This window comes from Hyaena hyaena, unplaced genomic scaffold, assembly GCF_003009895.1.
Source record: "Hyaena hyaena isolate Hyena2069 unplaced genomic scaffold, ASM300989v1 scaffold_463, whole genome shotgun sequence".
Taxonomy (NCBI): Eukaryota; Metazoa; Chordata; class Mammalia; order Carnivora; family Hyaenidae; genus Hyaena; species Hyaena hyaena.
This window is the reverse complement of record NW_024081094.1, coordinates 965,755-982,459: the sequence shown is the minus strand read 5'-3', so window position 1 is coordinate 982,459 and position 16,705 is coordinate 965,755. Positions and strand designations below refer to the sequence as shown.

Here is a 16,705-nt window from a genome sequence, read left to right as displayed (position 1 = left end):
CAGGGGGCAACTGGTCTCCTTCAACCCAAGAGAGATCAGAAGATCAAAAGCAGTTTGGGAAAGCCAGAGGTGTCAGGAAAGGAGGCAAGAGAAAGATCCTGGAGGTGGGGGGCTGTTTGGCAACCGGGGTAAAGGGACTGCTCTCCCCCTGCTGGGATCCCACCAACTCCTCTGGTCTGGCAGGAAGAGGAAGGCTTACAACCACTAAGGGCAGGTCCCCAGAAGATAAACACCAGGTCCTCCTCCTTGTTCTCCTTGGTCTCCTAGGTTACATCATAGTGGGCATAGTGGCAAGTGCTTATCTGGATCATCTGGACAGAGGTGGCATACAGGTCACCTTCTACAGTCTGGCCCAGATCGCCTACCAGAATCTCCTTGCCCTCTTTCAGGATGATGTTCTTGTCCTCACTCAGGCAGAAGAACATTGCCTTCTTGTGCTTCTTCACCTCCTCTGGGGTTGATGACTTACGTGCCTTCGTGTCATCGAACACTTTGATGATGCCATCAGAGACAGCCACACCAGAAGCCATGTTTCCAGACATGAATGGTGATAGCAAGGAGACAGATAAGAGGAGAGCCATTGCAGGACTGCCGGGATCCAACTGATGAAACCAAATCTTCAAAATCAAATTTTAAATTGTCCTTAACATGCAATCTGTGTGTATTTTTATCTCATATGTAGATGTTTTCATAATTCATTTGGGCCCTTGCATAATATGGGAGTGGCCATACTGTGAATGAGAGGTGTGGAAACTTTAATGACAGTCTTGGTTATACTGCTAGTTAGTGTGTCCTTAAGTGAGTAATTTAGTCTTAAGATTTCTTTGTCTTTTCTCTTCCTCCTGAATTCCTCCTTGTCCTAAATAATAAACAATTATGGAAATATCACTGTGGGCCAGGAACTTTTCTAAACAACATATTAATCCATTAGATACTTATAACAACCTATGAAGGAGGTACTATAATAATAACCCCCTCAAAGGGAATGCACTACGTAAGAAAGCTGGGAGAAGGTTTTACTAAACAGGTTTCATGGGCACTGAGAATAGAGTGGAGAGGAGTAGATGGCCACGGGAAACATTCTTGGGACCATCTAGATGATTCATGAGACTGATGACTGCTGGTTGTCTTCTCCTAACTTCCTGATCTTCAACCCCAGAGGTTTCTGAAGCAAAACTTCCGCTTGAAAGTTTTGATTTGACATTTGGTGGAGGAATGAATGGAATACCATTAACAGATATGCTTATAGAGGGGACTTCTTGAGAGCAGAACAGTTAGACATGAGGTTTTATACTGTGAGTTTAGATCGGCAGGCCTTACACGAAGCTCAAATCCTTCCATTGTCTTGCTCAATCAGTTGACTGTCAGCCCCATCTACTGCAAATTTTAGTGAATAATATGTCAACTTTGTAAATAAAAAGAAATAGCAAGTTTGCACTGAGTTTAAATCACACTAAAAACTTGGCAAAAAGTCTCAACAAGTAACAATACTACTTTGACACATGTCTCCTTGACCTGCCAAGGTATATAAAGCTTTTAGAAATAATAACTAACAAAGATAAGCTGCGTTAGTGGGTGGTTGGAACATCAGCTCTTCAGAGCTCTTTCTAGCCTTGGCGTTGAGTCATTTGAGGCAGACAACTGGGTCAGATTCTTGACTCTCATGTACCTGTTTGTCCTTTGGAATAAGGGGAAGAAAGACCGTACTCGGTATCCAGACAAGGTTCATGAAGTGCTTTAAGAGCCTATATTGAAAGGCTGTAACATCAAACAGAAGTGGATAACATTCCATGTTTACTGATGGCATGAATAAGAAGCATAGGTGATTTGACTGCAAATAGTCTGAATAAGAGTCTTCAGAATTGGGGAATGATTGACAGAGGCCCAGAAGGCTGAGATGTCATATACCTTGGCCCTGGCCATTGTCATTTGGTATCTAAGGGATAGCATTAGAGCTGGCCTCAGATCCTCATGGGCTTGGAGGTATGGGAGAGGGAGGGCAAGCAGAGAGAGAGAGCTCCTTCTTCACTTTGGGGGCCCTATGATATGCTGCTGAAATAACTGACACCTTGGGACTCTTAATACAAATTTAGATAGTGCAGTGCTTTTGTGGAGGTGATGAAATGCAAACACCAACGAAGTAAAGGGTCTTCGTTTACTTTCCCTTTTCCTGGTATATGACTAAACAGGTTAAACACCTGTGAGAAGAGGGTGCTTCAGGGACACCCTCGTACTCAAATTGTTCATGGGTGTCTTGGAGATTGCACTCCTGTCCTTGTGCAGTGATTAGCTGCCTCTTCATCACTGGTGAGGCTGGCAGCGAGGAGCTAGGCCTTCACCTGCAGGTGTTGCCATGGCAAAGGACACTTGGAATAGATTCAGGCAACATTAAAAGGCAAAAGTGAAAATGAGAGTAGAGAGAAAATAGAAGCTTGATTTAAGGAGACATTTGAGTGGATCAAATCGCCTCCCTCACGATAGCCATGGCCATGCTCCAGATCAATGCTCCTCTTTCCTCCTGACTTCTGAGCTTCTCTGAGTCCTGGTAATCTGGTGCATACGCTGACTTTGTTTCAAACTTAAAATTTTTTTTTTTCTAAATACAGCAAGATTTCTTTTTAACACACTGTAAAAATTACTCTGCCCCAGGAGACATGGTTTGGTTTCTTAATCCAAACAGAATTAAGAAATTATGAAATGGGAATTGGTGTATTGACTCAATAAAACAATATCTTTTTCCCTGTTCAAAACTAAGCGAGTAAAGTAGCTTGTTTTTTTCCTGCTACTCTGGAATTTTCTCTGATTACTACCTTCTTTACCATCCATGCAGTTTCTCAAGGAAGCCAGGCCACATTTCTCCCATGTCACTCAGACTTTGCCTCAACTTTCACTTGGCTTGAACATTGAATTCACTTTTCTCTTTCTCTTCAGTTCTATATTTTTCCCTATCATTCAGAAGAATCTGTTGGCTTTTTTTTTGTTTTTTGATTTTAACTAAGCACCCACCCCCCCGACCTTGAAGATATTTATGGTCAGATTTTCTACAAGTCAATATCCTCAACATTAGAAAACTGCATGTCTCTCTATAAATTTTCAGTTAAAGCCAGTGACAGTTTCCCTTTCTTCATGCTGGTTGGTAAATTCATTTTATCTACATAGTCAGGTTAATAATAATAATAACCATAATAATAATAAATGTGTTGACTGCATAACAAGTTGCATCAGTATCCCTGGGGGCAAGGCCCTGGGTATAGGTGCTATGTCAAGCTCCCCAGGGTTGAAGGATCATGTGCTAGAGGTGCATGCGATGACTGGGAAGGCAATGCCTGTTCCAAGGTAGATATCTAATACATATTAGTTTCCTAAATTTCTTAAGTTCTCAATAAGAGAGATGGGCCATGCCTGTAGCTGCCCTTTCTGTAGCAGAGCAGAGAGAGAAATGTTGGTGTCATCTAGGCCTTGGGAATGTTGGTGGGAGGGAGGTTGGGACTAGCGACACCATTTGTGGGACTCTTTGTGTTCCCTTCTGAATAGGTTGAGAAAGATCAACCCACTCTAAGACACTATTTCTTCTAGAAAACAAGCTTAAAAATAGGATGATGTTTTTAAAATGTTTTCTTATTTGAGAAGAAGACATGTGTGCATGAGTTGGGGGTGTGGGGGAGAGAGAGAGAATCCCAAGCAGGCTCCGTGCTGTCAGTGCAGAGTCCATCAGGGGGCTCAGTCTCATGAACCATGAGCTCATGACCTAAACTAAAATCAAGAGTTGGATGCTTAACTGACTGAGCCACATGGCACCCCTCAGATGATGGTTATTAAAGTGTAAGGGCTTGCAGGTAACTCAGATGTGTACAGTGAGACTGTATTGTTGCTAAGCACTTGGCCTGGACAGAACCGTCTAGAAATTGGAGTTACCTGGTGCTCTCTGAGTGTTTTGATTTCATGTTATTTCTGTGTTCACTGTAAAACAGAAGAGAATGTTTCTTTACAATGTATCTTCTCTTATATGATCTGGAGTGTAATTAACCTTGCTTGGCCTTCATCTTAAAGGTCAGTCAGTTCAAGTAAACAAAGGACCTTCCTCAAGAAAGGTCAGTGGGAGGTTGCCCTGTGACATGTGTTCTGAGATAGAACCCGGAGTGGCCTCATAGGACCCATGACAAGAAAATGTCATTTAAATGGACCAGGAGTGGAAAGGAAACGAAGAGGGCCTGGCCCTGAAATCTGGTTTTCCCACATCCAGAGGTTCACATAGTTCCTAAGTTTGCTATCTATGTGTGAAGAAGATAGTCTCCAAAGTGAGGACTAATACTACCATTATTTGACATTTGAAGGACAGTATAGCAAAATTTTCCAGCCCATTTTTCTAGATATGCTGTCTACCTCGACAAAGTTACGTACAAAGATCGTCACAGGTTTTCTGAATAGTCTAATCAAAGTTGATCTGGTCCTACTGCCTAACCTACCTTCGACATGTCAACGCCTTATGTGTGAAGCTGAGGCATGAGAGTGGTTAATGTCCACTGAGCATCTCCTTTATCCCACATTCACACTGTCTTACAGTAAGGCCCAGAAGTTCTTTGATGGGACGAAGAGAATTAATGCCAAAGTTGAATGAGTTACAGCCGCTACCACCTAATTAAAATGATTTTGTGCCAGTTGCTTTTGTTGGGCTGGATCCACACATAATATAATTTTAATCCTGTTTATATACACTCTTGGGATAGATTTGAGATTAGCATTGCCATTTAAGTGAGGTTAATCAAGCATACTGTATGCAGCTTTTGTTGTTCCATTGTATGTGAAAGGTGACCACTGCTGATGGGTTACCCAACTGGCCGCTTACTCTATTAACAAGAAAGAGGTGGTTTTCAGTGTCTGATCATTAACCCAGCCTCAGCCCCAGCGACACTTTCTGTCTAGCCCTTGGAATGGTGCAGCTGTTGTCAGTCACAGAGGAGAACTCTAGTTAGGAACCGCTTTGCTTTGGCTGTGGCTACATGCCTCCACACAAGGGGAGGGGGAGGCGAGGAAAAAAGAGGAAAAAAAAATACAGCTCCCCTCAAAAGCAAACACCATTTTTTGTATGCCTGGCTCTGTTTATGTATATAAAATGGACATTATGGTGGAGTGAAAAAGACCCTCGTAAAAATCCTTCTTGAAAACTATTGTTGCTGACAGCCGTGACCTCTGTGAGTCTGCATGTTTACCCATAATTCATAATTAACAAAGACATTAGAACTGCCACAGGAGAATTCTGGGCTTTATTTCTTTCTAACTGGGCAGTACTAATGCTGGAAGTGCTCCCAAATCAGTGATTTAACATTTCAGGAAATCTTGGAGAGGCAGCAGAAGCCTCCTTATATAGCTCATACGCTGGGACTTTGGTGATACAGATACGGCCGAGATAATTATTCAGCTCTCGTTATTGCTGGAGCTCTGCACCTGATCCCCGAGCCATTAGAGCACTCTGCAGGTTATTACAACTATCAAACATCAAGGTCTCTTTTCTAGTCTCTTGACTATGTGGTTATCATTTTACTTCTTTTAAATCCCCCATCTGCATAGAAAGCCTCTGTGTTTTTTACCGAGATCTGCTCACAGCCTCCCCCCCCAACCCCTTTCTTTATTGCTCCCCAAATGGAGCCCTTTTCTTACCAGCACATTAGCATAAAAATATAAACCTCATGCTTCTCCAGTTGTATTGTTTTTATACCCTCTCTCTTGTTTGATTTCCTCTTTGAGGCTGTGTGCACCTACACTTTAATTTGGGCAGCAAATGAATCAGTAGAAGAGAATTCTCTGGAGCTCAAGGAAACCACGATAATATAATTTCAGGTGATGGGAACTGTCAGTGCCTGTGTTTAACCTTCTGCTTAGTTGAGGGCCTTCTTGACTTTATTGTATGTTTCTGCCTTCCGCTGCTCTGTCTTCAATGGCACCCCGAAACAGGAAATTAGAAGAGACTCTGATGACAGTTCGTATAAGGGGGTTTGGTATTGTGGACATATTTAATGACACCACTTTTTAATCTCCTCATCAGAAAGTGTACCCTTAAAATTTAACATGAAACACTTTCTCTGATGAAATGTATTTTTGGTTTTGGTCACTGAATCTCGTGGCGTAATAAGTTTGTTTCTAATACTTTTCTAGACAGACTATAACATGATCGAAAACAGACAGCTCTGAATATGCTGGGCACTGTGTCAGCTACCTAGGGGCCAGCATTCACTTATGATATATAAAGATAATGCTATAAATTAAGAGTCTGAAGCAGTCCTCTGTGGATCGCATCTTAAGTGAAAACAAGTTGCTATTTCTGGATGTTTTACACATCTCACTCCCCTTAGAAATCTTTATTTTGTGTGTGATCTCCACCAAACACCTGTAAAAAAAAAAAAAAAAAGGCATCCCACCCGCTGCCGGCCTATCTGATGAAAAAGCTAACCCACAAGGGTGAGGGCAGTCACAGACAGTATGCTGGGGCTAAGAAACATATGGCTTCCTCACTTAATATTGCTGCACAGTCGTCCCACACCATATTCCCTTAAAAGGGCGTTAGCTCTGTAGCCAAATTAGCAGACTATAAAACAAATGAAAATAGAGGCATTTTTTTGGTGTTGCAAAAAAGAAAAAAACCTCTGAAACATGACTTAACGGTGTCTATCCAGTGTGTGTGTGTGTGTGTGTGTGTGTGTGTGTGTGTGGTATGTTACATCTAAAAACAGAAATACAGAGAGGTTTCAAAGATAGGTGGTGTTTTTATCACAAGTAGTGTAAGTTTGGTAATTACATGCTTTTTAATCTGTGCTTTGCTTCATGAGCGTATACAGAGAAACTGTCTGATTGTCCAACTTAGGAAAAGATGGATTCCTTTCAGGGTTTCTTCCTGCCCCTTTCTACTGAACCAACAAGGGTTTACATATTTAAAACATATAATTCTCTTTTGTTAACTTACTGATGCATGTGTCTTTTCTTGTTTAGGAGCTAAGAGCATAGACTTCAATAGTATGTATATATATATATATATATATGTATATATAGAGAGAGGGAGAGAGACTTCCATACTATATTTGTATACTATACATTTATGTAATGTATATTATAAATTTATGTAGATTGACTATAAAAGTAAATCGGTATGCCACATTTTTTTGCGAATTAAGCTTTCCCATAATCAATGACAGTGATAAGAATGCTTCAGTCAGGGCATTTTGTATTTTACTGTGGAATCATTTGAGTGCCAACAGGGGTTCCCCATTTGTATGTACTTTGGTTTTTGCTACAATATGCAATTCTTCTTCCTTCATATAAAATGATACTTAATATTAGAGTTTTTGAGTTGAAATATTTCTAATTATGTAGTACAATCTTGTTATTTAATGAGAAAACAGACCCAGAGAAGTCACATAACTTGCTGAAAGTCCTACAGTTAGCTAGTTTATGGCAGACTTTGACTCTGGTCTCTTGACCCTCATCTTTTTTCTATAACACATTGCCACTTCCAATAATTGTATAATTATTGATATCCTTAAAGCAAGGAAACGCACTTGTGAGTTTTCATTCCAGAAGAAATGATGATTTGTTCTTAGCAATCCAATCTCTGATTGGTGAGAAAAATGCATAAATTTGCAAGATGGTGGGCCAGCAATATGGCAAAGGCCTTTTCTTTGTGTGACAACCAACTGACCCCTAAATGAATTGAACCTATGACCCCCTTCCTCATTAGCTCCAAAAAAAAAAAAAGCTAACTAGCCCAGAAACAATTGTTACAAGCAAGCTACAACACAAATCCACCATGTTATTCCTGTGGGATTAATTAGAGAGCTAAAACAATGCTTTATCTTTGAAAGACATACAAAATCATATTGTTATGTTCTTCTAGCTTGTGAACCTCTTGAAATTTTATACAAAATTTTATGTAAGAGCTAATATACATTGCTCAGGGGAGAGGACTCCAAATTTTCATAAGATTTTCACAATATATGTGTGTGATCCAAAATAGATTAAAAAAAATAGTTCTATTTCATGCTCTAGTGATTTGTGCTGATGTCATCCCTGGTATTGGTGCTCTACCAAAAACAAGAATTGCATTATGCTTCGCTAAACTGAAGGAATATATTATTTCTATTTTTTCCTTGAGGAGAAAAGGACTAGAAAGTAAATATACACATGTGGCCCTTATAATTAGCACTAAATCAATAAAGACTAATTTGGGATATTATGACAATTTAGTTAATGCTAGTTTGAGTAGAGATGGATGTCACCCAAATATTGAGTGCTGACTTTTGTACACAATGATAAAAAACAATGCTGAAGCCCTGAATGTGAGGGATATGATGGTGGCATCCAGGGTAAGAGTGGAACAGATAAAACATAAAATACTTGAATTATTTGACAGCTTCTTTAACTTACTTAGATGCTGTATAAGAAATAAATCATCAGCAGGACCTTTCTAGTCATCAGGGGGTTAAAGCACTGTAAAGAAACTTGCATATGTACTTTGTTATCCAAGAGACAGATAGAGAGATGTCGTTCTACTGATATATTACATAAATCATGGTGCCAGCCAGAAAAACAACAGATGACCAATTTGTACAAAGCATTTTTTCCTTATGTTACATTTATTTAAAATACATTAAATCGTTGTGCTAAAATTGAGGCAGCTGGCAGTCCAGGCAACCTTATAAGATTTGTGTTTTCTGGAGCCAGGCCCATTCATTTAGAAAGGTGGATCCATTGGGCTAGTGTATTTGCTTAGTCATATGCCAAACCCTTGGGGAGCATAGGTAGTCCAGAATTTACCATGCGTTCACTTTTGCTTTGTATCAGAAATCTCTTGACAAATGGAAGTCAGATGGTTGATACCCATTTACTCCCAAGTGAAGTCACTAATTAATGGTAACAAGGCTCAACCCAAGGAAAAAGACTCATATGGCATGGAATCTTAAAAATCTGGCCATTTTCCAAGGACCTCTTCTCCCCTACTTCATATTCCTTGACATTGATGTGATGCCTAGTTGACTTTAGGAATAAAAGTCAAGTCTGCGTTGATTTGGTTTCTGTTAAGCTGGTTCCAGCAATGGCCAAATTTGTGGAATTGTAGTGGCTGTAACTGCATTTCTTCAGCCCATACCTTTATCAGATTCTTACTGGGACTGATAATCCCCTCAAAAAAGTAAGAATCACTTGTTAGAGTTTATATATACATATACTCACTTATACATATACTTACATATACTCACTTAAACCAGCTTCTGATGTCTGTCTGTTGTCCGCCACATTCAAAACTAATATTGGATAAACAAGAGTCAGAGCAGAGAAGCCCATCTCAAATCTTGCTTTTCTACAGCTTCTTTAGGGGCATCTAGAGATGCAGAGGTCTTAAAGGGCTATGGTACTGTGAACATCTACATAAATTAGTCACTCAAAGGTGAAGTTGTCTGTTTCAACTAGTTTTCTTCTCTGTTTGTCAGTCAAAAAGAATGGAAGAGATTTCTTCAAGAAGTTCAACTTCAAGAAGTTGGATCTTAAAAATTGAAGTCAGCAAAAGTGATAGGAAATTATTTGAGTTCAACAACTATTTTGTGTCATTACTGTATTCCCAACATGCTAGGAACATATTTGATAAACTTTTAAGGACTTAAAAAGACTTTTTCTTCCCTTTGGATACTGAATTAGAGCAAAAGAAAGAAACATAAAACAAAGTCTCTTCTTTCAGTTTATGAACATCATGGAGAGATTTGTATTTTGAGGAGACATGCAAACAATTAAAAGTTAGTTCCAGACCTTCAGGTACACCTGAAGGGTATGTCAAAATATGATATATACAGAGATGGCCATGACTGGTTAGAAAAGCAGATGTTCTGGAGATTATTTACCTAAAGAAGGCATTATGGAAAGTTTCTATAAGGGAGACTAATAGAAAAGGTAGGAATTGAAATGCATTCTAAACCATGGAAAAGATTTAGATGTGTAGGATTGGAGGAGCATTTAATGGTTTGGGTTGACTTTGAGACCCAACTGATAGGTTCATAGCACCAGCATTAGAGTGAATATAAGGGAGGATTTATTTGTGAGTACTTTGAAAAATAGGTTAGTGAATCTCACATTGGAGAAGTCACTCCTATTATCTATATACAGGAGTAAGGAATTGCAATTTTTTTTTTTTTTAAACTAAGGGCTGTAGCAAATTAACGGAGCCAGGCTTGAAGAACTGAAAGTGTTCCCACCAAGAGGGAACCTTGAAAAGGGCAGAAGTGAAGTACTCCTAGGGAGCATTGGGAACCTTGGGAACTCAGGACAAGAAGATGCCTTCAATAGTAGCTTTGGCTGGCTTTCCAAAGATTGAGAACTGTGGGATTTCTTATTTTCATCAACTAACAGATATGCTATTTATATACTGCTTATAAGATTTACTACAATGTACATATGGAAAGGTTAAAGTGTGGTAGAATAAAGTAGAATATGTATGTTAAGAGAATACCCAAATTAGTAACCAATAACCTTTGGAAAATTAAATTATTTATTAGAATCTGAATTTTTAATCAGTTTGAAATCATGCCCAGCCATGATCTTGTCTTTGTTTTCTTTGTTTATTTATTTATTTTTGAGAGAGAGAGAGAGAGAGAGAGAGTATGAGGACAGAGAGAATCCCAAGCAGGCTCCATGGCTTGAACTCATGAGCTGTGAGATCATGACCTGAGTTGGAATCAAGACTCAGACGCTTAACCAATGAGCCACTCAGGAGCCCATTTTTATTTTAGAGAAAGCACAAGTAGGGGAAAGGCATGGAGGGGGAGAGAGAGAGAGAGAGAGAGAGAGAGAGAGAATTTCAAGCAGCTCAGAGTGGAAACTGATGTGATTCTCAGTTTCCTTAACTGTTACATGGGTATGATAAATCACACTTCATAGACTTTTGCAAAAATTAAATTTATATGTGCACAGTACTTCAAAAAATACCTGGAACACAGAATGCCTATAATAAATTGTACTTATATGGTACTCACATCTGACTTTCAACTCTTCAGTTGTACCTATTAGCTTGACTTTGGAACATATGAGAGACATTTTACCATTCCTTTCACATAAAAAATTAAATACTAGGCTTTAGGAAATAGAGCCTATTTAATTATTGACTGGATCTTTGAGAAATAATTACTTAAAATGTATCATAAGCCTTGCCCTGCATCTGATCCTATTGGAATCCTCCCATTTCACCTTCTCAGCAGGGGCCAACTCAGTCTTACTGAACTGGCCATGATGTTCCAGAACTCCTAGTTGATAAGTCCTCCAAACTGGTTTGTGTGCACATTTGGTAGCTATTTTTTCAGTAACTTTTTAAAAAGTTTTTTTTAAGTTTATTCATTTATTTGAAGAGAGATAGAGAGTAGACGAGGGACAGAGAGAGAGGGAGAGAGAGAATCCCAAGCAGTCCCCACGCTGTCAACACATAGCCCAATGTGGGGTTCAAACTCAGGAACCTTGAGATCAAGACCTGAGCCAAAATCAAGAGTCGGACAGTTAATCAACTGACTCACCCAAGAGACCCTCCCTGACAATCATACTATATGTTTTTATTTTGTGTGATCCATTTCCTTTTTTTAAAAAAAAATTTTAATGTTTTATTTATTTCTGAGAATGAGAGAGACAGCGTGAGCAGGGGAGGGTCAGAGAGGGAGGGAGACACAGAATTCCAAGCAGGCCCCAAGCTCTGAGCTGTCAGCACAGGCCTGACGCGGGGCTCAAACTGACTAACCCTGAGATCATGATCGGAGCCGAAGTCGGACACTCAACCGACTGAGCCACCTAGGCTCCCCGAGTGTGATCCATTTTCTGAATGCTAATTAGCTAAACTGGAAATCAAATAATTCTCTTGGGTATAGAATATGCATTTTTTAAGAAGTGCTTAAAGATTTACAAAATAGGCTAAAACAGCTTTTCTCAAGTGGATTGAATACCTGCCTTACAAATGGCCAAAATAGATATTTACCTTATTGATTGTAACCGTTCTGAAAGATAAATCATAGATCTAAACTCTTAAATGGTATATGGGGACTGAAGCATTAGAGTCAATGACAATTGAGTAGCTAAAATTTCATGCCATGCTTTAAAGGTGAAAGGATGACAAAAAAAGAGAGAGAGAAAGAAAGAGAGAGAGAGAAAGAGACAAAGACAGAGAGGAAGGAAGGAAGGAAGGAAGAAAGGAAGGAAGGAAGGAAATCACTAATTCTATTTTAAGCTCTTTGGGTAGATAATGCAAAATGACACACAAGCTAAATACAGTTTGCAGGTACTGAGAACTTTCTGATATTTAGGTAAGATAATGCAATACTGAACCTTAAAAATGGTAGTCTACATGTATGTTTACTTGACAATCTGAAATGTTTCCAACAAGCCATTAGGACCTTTTGGGTAGATAATACACAGAATGAAATTTGTTTGCAGTGATGTCCAAACGTAACTTTAGAGGACGTGACATTCTCCGGTGGTGCTATCATTATACTCTAACATGTCAACTCTTGTTCATGCTCTAGATTTTTATTTCTTTTGCACTCATTACTTCCCCATTTCATTTTTGTGTTTTCTATTCATACTTTCCAAAGCAGAACTATTTGCTTTTCAAATGCATCTTACAAAAAAGGAGGCATCTTTCTAGCTATGCTTAGGTGAAGACACTGGCTGAAAAAAGTGAGGGATTTTGAAATGGGAGCCAAAGTATTCTGGCAATTCAACTGTACGTCAGGGACTAGAATCCTAGACCTGCCCTTAATGTGCCTCATGATTAGTTGTTGTGGCCAAAATGTGTAAACTCTCTCTCTGTCCTAGGAATATGGGCATGGACTCTGTTGCAGAATTTAGGCTCTACTGCCGGTTCTGGATATATTTACCAATCTTCTTGGGTCAGTGGTCTTCAAAACAGAAGGAGTCAGTCTTTAAGTCTCTGCTTTTCTCTGGACACTTCAGTGGAGGGGAGTTGTAGAAAAGGGGCAGAAAGCTGAAGGCATACAGCTGATTTTATCCTTCCTTGAGCCTTCTTCACTGCCTGTCTTTAGCATCTTCGCTTCATTGCCCACGTGTCACCTGTGCTTAGCCATGAGGTGATATATCCTCTTCCATTCCAAAAACATTGATCTCAGTCTCCCTCCTTCCATTTTTTAATAAATCTTAGTGAAGCAATATAACATTCCAGGTCAGTCCTGTAGTGCTGTTCTGGCCTCGCTGGAGTGGCTGCTGCAGAGCATGGAAACTTGCTGGCACAATATTGCAAAGTGACTCTGTGGGGGCTGGACGACTTCCAGCCAGCAATGAACCACGGCCAAGAAACGCCAATATGGATAATGCAAACAAGAGAGATTTGGGGCACATTTCGATTTAACCATCTGATTTAATTGACAGAATAAATGCACCTGTCAACGGGTAATATTCTTGTGATTAGTTTTGGCTGTGATGATGAGATGATATTAAAAGAATGTCAGAACAACCTGTCCTGGGACTCTTACAGGCAGTTTGAGCGAGGGAAGGTCAGTTTTTAGCTAGTTCAAAGAAGCAGGATTATCATCTTGTAGTGTGTCGGTATTTTATGGAGACAGTGAACATTTTATTTGACGTTTTCCCTGTGTGCTTAGCCTTCACCACAAATCAGACCAAGGAGGGGAGAGAGGCACGCGGAAGTAATTGGCTTTTGAATCAGTCTCTATGGCTACTGGGGATAGTTCTCCTTTGGAAGTGGAAACTCTAAGCATTAAGCCCAAGGCTGCACCTGAGTGATCTTACCTTACCCTAAACTGTGGTTCTTTTGCTGCCAGAGTACGCGATTTAAATAGAATTTCAGTGGGGTAAAAATTCAAAGAGGCCTTTCATGGAAGTCCTGTTTTCTTCAGAGAAAATGTAATTTATGAACTTAGAACAAGTATTTTCATTAATTCTCACTCAGTCCTTCATTAACCCTTTGCAACCTAACCCCAATCTCTTCTGATGTTGCTGATGACCGGATCAGCAACTAACACGTTTCTCTTGGCTCAGTGTCTGATCTCTGTGGTATTGAACCCTATTGATCTTTTCCTCCTTTTTGAAACCTTCAGTTACCTGTCTTTCCTGCCTGAGCTCAGGGCTCCTTTAGGGGCCACTCACTCTATCTACTCTACGTAGCCATTATCTAAACTCTTAGGTCTGGCCAACTTCTGTTTTCTCTTCTCATTTTTCCTTTTGAAGATTTCCCCATTTCCTATGGTGTTCCTCTTCCTCTTTCCACAGATGCCTCCTAAATTTACCTTCTAGAACAAACTCTGTACTGTATTGCTGGTCACATAATCAGTTGCTAGCAGCATGTATGTTAGATTGTATGAATTGTTCTGACCTTTCCATTTCTATTGCTAATCGTTTATTTCTGTTGTACCCACAATCTCTAAATCATGAAGCTGAACAAATTCAGAATTTGAATATGTGATGAAGGCTATGGATTTTCTTCTCAGCAAACATTCATATACACCTATATTCACCTAACTCTTTGAATTCCATCCATTAGCACGAGGATTCACCAACCTTGGATTAATTATACCTACTGTGAGCATCTTTGAATATTTTCTTTTCCCACTACATCCAGCTAGTGACCAAGTCCTGTAGGATAGTGTTTCTCAAAATCTGACTAGAAGCCAAGAATCACTTGTATTGTCTCTGTCTTTCCTCTACCATGCCCCCAAATCAGAATCACTTTCACTGAGACAAGGAAGCATATGCTCTTTAAAACAGGCACAACATAATTTGAAATACACTGCTATAGATTGTGCTTTTGCAATCACCTTAATTCCACTTCTTTCATTGCAGTCCCATTGCCAACTCTCCACTGTAGCTTTGATTACCTTTTACCTAGGATGCTATAATAATGCTACCATTATTAATTACTTGCTTGATGCCAAGTGCTTTTCATACATTATCTTATTTAATGTTCACAGGTTCCTAGGAGATAGGCAGCATTAACTCATAGTTGTGGCAAATCACTTAAGAAAGATCAAGCAAGTTTTTCAAGGTTTCAAAGCTAGTTAAGTGGTTATGGTAGACTTCAAACCCAGAGTTACTAGTACGTTCTCCTTCTCCTTGCCAGAACCTCTTGGCCTTTTATCTCTCTATAATTCTTTAGTTGTTTTCACATTAATTTTACTAAAGAAAATTCCTGCAAATCATGTAACCCTCCATTGTGGGTTTTTTTTTTTTTTGTCCTCTATTAAACTACAAGATCCTCACTTCATAGGCTATGTCTGTCTTGACATAAAGGAAGAATCCAGTAAATATTTTAAATAAATATCTTTATCTTATAAGAAAACTTTAGTGATTTCCTACTGGCCACTAAGTAGTTTCTAAACTCCTTAGGAAATCATCCAGATTTTTATATTAGATTTGACCTCTCTTTTCCCTATATGACATTTCCTATGTTATAATCGAGTATACCTGCTCAAAGATGTTCTTTGCTAATTCAACTTTCCTCCTCTTTTCTTGCTATTCTCTTGGTCTAAGATTTGTTTCTTCTCCATTCTGTTATAATATGTTACCAGCTTTTCAGGCCTTAGCATGGATAACACACTTCTCTTACACATTTCCTATTCTTCACCTGTTCAGAATCTGACTTATTTTCAGACCTATTACAGCAGTTTTATTGTTTCTGTTGTATATATTGTATACATATATAATTTTGCCCGTTAAATTATAAGTCTACTAAAACAGTGCAATGTCTTATTAATATTTGGAATCCTTGCATATCTATAAAAGTGCCTTGTATGTAGAAGATACATAACAACTCACTGAATATATCACTTGTCAGAAAAATTCAATGTAAGAAAATTTGGTAAAATAGTACATGTATAAAATATTATGTTTAAAGGACTAGATATCTATCTATATCTATATCTATATCTATATCTATATCTATATCTATATCTATATCTATATCTATATCTATATCATCTATATCTATATCTATATATCTTTATGACTGTTAACATTAGGCTCGATTTCGGATGAATGAAGATCAACTTAAAAAGTTTCAGAGAAGACATCTTTGCTATGTATGGTTGGATATCTAAAATGTCTTAAAACATGGTGTTTTGGATACCACAACTGGCTGAGCCTACAAGGCCAAGTAATCACTAGCAACTATAGATCTGTAAATTTCTCCAGGTTAGTATGTCTAAACTTTATCCCAATATCCTAGGCTTTAGGAAGACTCTTATTTCGTACATCTGAAACAGGCTTAAAGTCAAATCAACACTGATAATATGAGTTGACTTTGAGTCCCAAATGTCTCTGTGTTCTCTTGAATCTGGACTGACAGTAAACTGTCATTGGTAATACATGGTCAATGGTGAAATGGAGTGGATTTGAATCTTGGACCTCAGAGTGAAATATATAATTACTTAAAGATGTGCTTTAGCAAAAGAAAAGGGAAAATAAGCTTGCAATTTAAGAAGCATAAGTAATGTACTTAGGATTCCGAGAATTCAAAGGGCCACTTTTCAGTAAAAGAACTAAACACTAGAACATTCTCTCACTGCCCATAGTGATTAGATCTCTGGGATTAACCTGTCCAGCTATTGGATGACACTGCTACCTCAGCAACTTGCAGTTGAAAGTACACTTATCTGGTCTTAATAGGGTTACAAAGAATGGAAGTAGTTCAATGACAAGTTCAGAGGCTTAATATATCTCTAAA

At 38.8% G+C, this 16,705-nt stretch overlaps 1 pseudogene; it reads right to left on the bottom strand.

Moving 5' to 3' along the window:
* Positions 1–35: 35 nt before the first annotated feature.
* LOC120246284 lies at positions 36–553 on the bottom strand (annotated as a pseudogene).
* Positions 554–16,705: the final 16,152 nt, after the last annotated feature.